Below are 6,334 nucleotides of genomic sequence, written 5' to 3'. Positions count from 1 at the left end.
AGAAAGTGACATAGCAGAGCAGCCGACATCAGCAGAGACCAGACCACCGACGACGAAGGAAGGCACCTTGAGGAAACCAGCCCCGCCCACGCTTACCACGAGCTTCTACAAAACCGACTTCCGGGGTGCTCTCGAGTTGAACATCCCTGGAGTCTGTACATTTGGTCCTTCGATTCCGTATGTCTTCAGAGCTGGTCTTCCAACGTCGTCGAATCCAGGTTGGTCGTAATTAGCATTTTTCTGTTGTTGTTGCTATTTTTTTGGTCGTCAACGTCCATTTTGTTTTTTCCCGCGTCCATTTTTTCCTTTGTTTGATTTCGTCGCATTTCAATAATGGCGTCTTTGAGTACGCTTAAAAATACGCGGAAAAGAATTCGCGCTCGGTTAACGAGAAACGCGAATCAATTGGGGGACGATCTGAGCATCTTCGAGCTCAGAATCAGGCTCGAAACAATCAGACCATTACTGTCTGAATTCGAAGCGATCCAAGCTCAGATAAACGAGCTGGACCAAGAAGAGGCGCAGGCCTCCGAATCCGTCGTGGACCTATTTGATAGGGAGCATATGGCCGCCTTCGTGCGATGCACCGAAGCAATCAATTTGCGTGAGCCGCAATTGAGCGCTTCACCGTTAGATGGCGCTAACCTCACAATGTCACCTGTACCGCAATCAAATTCGGCAATAAAATTGCCCCGTTTGGAGTTGCCCACCTTCGAAGGCAACGTCCAAAATTGGCCGCTTTTTTCACAACGCTTCTTGGCCGCTATGGCCGGCGAGAGTTCGCAAATCGCCCGGTTCCAATACTTACTAGGAAGCCTAAAAGGAGAGCCCCAACGTTTAGTTGACGGCTTGGAATTAGCTTCAGATTCATTTACGAGCGCGTGGTCCATTTTGGATCAACGCTATAACAACAAAAAAATTGTTGTTCAGTATCACCTTCAGGCATTGCTTGAAGCCGAGCCAGTCGTGAGCAACAATCACGTCAGTCTGCGTCGTCTCATAGATGATGCCAACATGCATGTACGTGCGCTCGTTAACTTGGGCGTCCGGGTCGAGACCTGGAACGAGATTCTGGTGATGTTTATCACCAGAAAACTCGACCGGAGTACACTTCTGCAATGGGAGCTTCAGACTCCCAAGTATGAAGACTGCACGTTTAGCAAAATAATGCATTTTCTAACGTGCCAGTGCCAATCGATGGAAAATGCCGACTTCGTCTTAAAAGGCGAGTCGAATCCTCGACCAAGAACCATTACGAATCCGAAGGCAGCAGTTCTGCATGTGAGGAGGGAACGCCCCTCCTGCATCAGTTGCAGCGGAAGTCATTCTCTGCTAGCCTGTCCATCATTCCGCCAAATGAGCGGTGATGAGCGTAGGTCGAACGCCATAAAACGTCGACTATGTCTCAACTGCTTGAGGCCAGGGCACATAGTTCACGCGTGCCAAACAAAGCAGAGATGCTTCAAATGCGGTCATGCCCATCACACCATGTTGCATGACTCAACTCCATACCAAACTTCGCCTTCAAATAAGGCCAAACATTATCGGAGCCCCAAGAAATCAGAGAACGCCAAACCCGTAAAATCATCGTTGGTTTTACACTCGGTGAGACGCGTATCGCCTTCTCACGCCCGAACCGTCCTGTTATCCACCGTGGAAGTACAAGTTCGCGGCGGAGATGGGCGTTCGCACAAGGTTCGAGCATTGTTAGATAACGGCTCCGAACTCAACCTCATCTCTGAAGACTTAAGAAGGCGACTCGCCTTAAAGTCGAAAAGGATGGACGTCAACCTGGTAGGAATAGGTTCAAATAGGACGTCCATTACTAGTGGCGCGGTAATTCGAATTCTACCGCGCATCCCCAATCAGGGCTCCAGTGTTGATCTCGATTGCGCAATCATGCCCGAGATCGCGAATCAACTTCCATCGCGCAACGTGTCCGAGATTCGGAGCCATTTGCCGCTTCATCTCCCCCTTGCCGATCCGTCATTCGATATTCCCGGTACAGTGGATATGGTGATAGGCAGCGACGCCTATCATGCGATGTTACGCAATGGCAAACGTACCATTTTAGTTCCCTCCAAGTCACGCGGTGACAGAGGAGGACGCATCGCGATGATGAATACAGCTTTCGGCTGGATATTGGGCGGCTCTCTAGAAGCGCCCACAGTTTCAAGCGATTCTCGGAATTGCCATCACACAACGGGTCGTGATCCGTTATCTTGTTTTGGCGCGAGACGTCCAGTCAAGACAGTTACGCGTCCCCTGGACGAATCGCGTATTTACGCGGAACGAAGATTCCGCTTGCCGAAGCGCAATGTACCCGCGCCCTTTAACCCTCACATCTTTCGACCTTCCCAACCCAGCTCCCATAACTCCTGGCCAGTTCCTAGTTGGCGCACCACTAGTTGCGCAACAGCAGGAGGATCTGGTCGATCAACCCGGAGCGAGGGTGCTACCACACCAGCACATGCAGCAGCGGCCCCTGGCAGACAGGGGCACAGGAGTAGGTCCTACTACTCCTCCATCAGCAACACCAAGCGAGCAGTCCGGCGAGTAGCTCGACTGCCAGTCGAGCAGCACTCAGTGAATTTGTGCAACGGTGTGGCGAACGTTCATAACTTCCCACATTAAAGTTGGCGCGTTGTTTGTATCTGTGTTGTGGATTCAGTTTATGTGTTTTAACTTAAGTTTTTGAGTTGCTTTTCTTTTATGCTTCTCTTGTTGGTTTGATTGGTGCTTTGTAATGGAGCTATCAGGATAGATTGGGACATATAACGGTTGAACAATATTGTTACCTAGCATTGGTGTTGGTTATTTGTTGGTGTTTTGGTTGTTTGTTTGTCTATTTTTTGTTTGTTTCTTGCCGGCTTAGTCAGCTGCTTATGTAGGATGGGAAACTGACGGTGGACTAATGTTATTTTGTTTGCTGACTGGGTTATTTTGTTGTGTTGTTTTTTATTTTTTTGTTATTTTTTTGCTTATTTGCTTGGTTTTTGTGTATTTCATTAGTCGCTTGTGCACCATTAATTCTTGTTTGTTTTGGAATTCGATCCTCTGACTTCCAACGGGGGGAGTATGTTCCGACCAAGTCTTCATGGTCAGCTTTCGTGGCGTTACGACCAAAGGAGCCGTTTTGGAGGGAGATCGGCGCCGAGCGGGCGTCCCCGCCCCCTTTTATTCGTTTCCCGCTTCGGTCGAGTGAACATCTCTGTTCGCTACCGAGTTTGTTCCCACCACCGAGTCCCGATCAGCTCAGCCTGGATCGGCAGACGATACTGGAAGTACAGCTTCAGTATACGTCCGGTGAGTAGTGAGGAAATCCTGGTCTTTCTTCGTCGAAGTCAGATCACGTAGTCACGTGAGGAGTGAAGTTATCATAACCTCTCGAACACGTGCGCGCTAATTTCACGACGGACTCCCCCCCCCTGCTTATTCTCTGTATTTATACATATATAAAATACAGTCACCATACAAACAGAATTACAACCTGTTTTTATCATTATACAATTTCCTCCCTTTTTCCACATCCCGCATCCCACGCACATTACGAAGGAGAAAGTGACATAGCAGAGCAGCCGACATCAGCAGAGACCAGACCACCGACGACGAAGGAAGGCACCTTGAGGAAACCAGCCCCGCCCACGCTTACCACGAGCTTCTACAAAACCGACTTCCGGGGTGCTCTCGAGTTGAACATCCCTGGAGTCTGTACACTGGACTTAGCAGTGACACTGCGTGTATCTCCTTAATCATCAATAAATGCTGTGAAACGACTGTTGGCCTTTTACTTGGATCCTCCACCCACCCATACGCAACAATATGTATGTTGTAAATAAAGTGTTGTTCTTAGAGGTTTGGTTTTCGAATTAATAACACGTTTTTCAGTGACAGCCAATTTGACAGTTAACAGCTGATTTGTGCTCAGTTACCGCTATGGAATATCGGAGAGGTATTTCTTGCGGTAGACCGTGCGGCGAACGAACAGAATTTGGTTCGACGTGCGGCGTACTGCATGCGCTTCGACCTGACGGTGAATATTCCTACACACGTTACGGTCTGCGTCAACATCGGTCGCCGCACGGTCGACCTCTCCGATATTCCAGAACGTTTGTAGCCCCATTTAGGTTTGCCATTTCACCATGAATAGGCAGGGCCGACGAGAGGAGGGGGGGAGCCATAGATATATAATACACATAGATGGGCCCTGTCGCGTGATTTTGGTTGGAGATCTTGTCGTCACTAACTGAAGGGTGCGGGGGGTTGAACTAGCGGGGAAGTTGGGAAAAAGAAAGGTTTTTTTCCCTACGACGCAGTGATCGGCGTTTTTTTTTCACTTCCCCGCTAGTTAAACCCCCCGCACCCCTCAGTTAGTGACTACAAGATATCCGCATATCTATCGACAAGATCTCCGCAATCGACCTTTCCTACTTAGAAGCTAACTACCTACTGAGAGAAAGTGTGCATGCGCCAAAAGGGAGACCAGTATAAAGCGTGAGGACGGATCTATGTATTATACATCTATGGGGAGAGCTGAAGTAAAATTCCAGGGCCTGAACTATTCGAGGGGCCCGTATCAGGACGCCCAATTGACCGATATTGATTTTTTATATTTTTCTACATAGAAATACACGTATTTATTTAATTCTATTTTTATTTTTTTTTCGATCCACGCATTCTTTTGTTCATGTGAAATCGTATCTGTTATATTATGGGGCTAGGGCGAGTGAGACGACTGTGTTGGTAATGCACAACTATTTATTTCGACAGCCGGGAAAGAAATAAATGCTTGCCGGTGAATTACTGGCCAACCGATAGTTTTACGGTCAGTACCTCGGGGCTGCCACAATAGCATACTTTCTTATTCAAGTATTTTAAAAAATAACCTGTGGGTCTCGGGGGAACAGGGTAGTTCCTCCCCCACGAGTTAGGGCCGAATGCTCGAGTGTCAGCTCCACTGCCGTAACCATGGCGACCGGTGCTGCCACCCTCTTCTATGGGGTCGCCACAAACCAATATATTTCTTATAATTCTGATAGATTTTTCGCAAATAAAACATATGTATATCTGAGTTTTTTTTTTGTTCGTCATATGGCCCGAAAATTCGGTAACCTTGGCTTACTTCAAAACAACGCTTGAAAATTGTACAAATTTATTTCGAAAATTGCGGTTCATTTCACGAAACATCCCGTGCACTACGTTCATTTTACGATCGTGAATTGGACTCCAAGATTGTGTAATTTAACACCTTTGGATTATTTTCTGTAGGGATATGTGAAGCCACTGGCCTACACCAATAAACCAAAGACAATGAACGACTTGGAAGCCTTCACCGCGTTATTGCCGATATAAAATTTGCAAATAAAACACAATTGAATGTTGAAACTTTAAAATATTTGCTAACCACTAAATATATTTTTGACTAGTCTTGTATAAGGGCATTCGAGAAAATGAATTCATTTCATGAGGACATCAGCAGGTTTGCACGCAGTCGGTCGACGATCTCTTTGTGCCATGCCTATTCATAAACATTGAAATTGATTTTATATTTTCATAAAATAGTCCATGGTTGATTAGTGTTCGTTGACGTTTTTAATTTAAGTATTTGAATTTTTTTTTAATTGTCCTGGTTTTGAATTTGAAAAAAAAGGGTCGCGCCCAAGTTTCAAGGCCGTTTTCATGTGTATAAATACAATCGTAATTTGACCAAATAATGCAATGAAAAAGCTGATTTTATAAAATCGATGGCGTACTATCGAAAGTGACGTATATAATATGATATAACTTACATAAAATGAGCTCATCCAATTGTTTTTTTACTATTATATTTATTTATTGCTAATATATGTACATAAAACTAATAAAATGATAGATTTGTCAATTGTCTTTATTAACTAATCTTTACTTGAAGGTAACTACAATGTAGTTACCAGAAATTTTGGACTTATTATCACTAATATAATAAATCAAAAACAAACAAAAATATCTTTCAAGTCAGAGATTCAAAAATATTAATGAGGATTTTAAGCACTGGACCAAAAAATAAAGAAATCAAAATACTCTTATTTTGAATACAGCAACATTACCTAAAAGTACATTTAAATATAAAAAATGTTCAAAAATTAATTCTTTGTTTACTTTTAAAAACATTCATCATGATTATATACATATTTAAATATTTTTATATTTAGTTTTATTAGAACTTAAAATTTAATTCGAATTAAAGGCAGGTGTTTTGTGAAATCATTTTTTCAAATGTGTAATGAAAATTTTCAATATAATATTACAATTACGTAAGATTATAAATCATTTTATCTAATTTGAGCGCTGTCGA

Source organism: Arctopsyche grandis, chromosome 4, assembly GCF_051622035.1.
Source record: "Arctopsyche grandis isolate Sample6627 chromosome 4, ASM5162203v2, whole genome shotgun sequence".
NCBI classification, from domain to species: Eukaryota; Metazoa; Arthropoda; class Insecta; order Trichoptera; family Hydropsychidae; genus Arctopsyche; species Arctopsyche grandis.
This window is presented reverse-complemented; position numbering follows the sequence as displayed.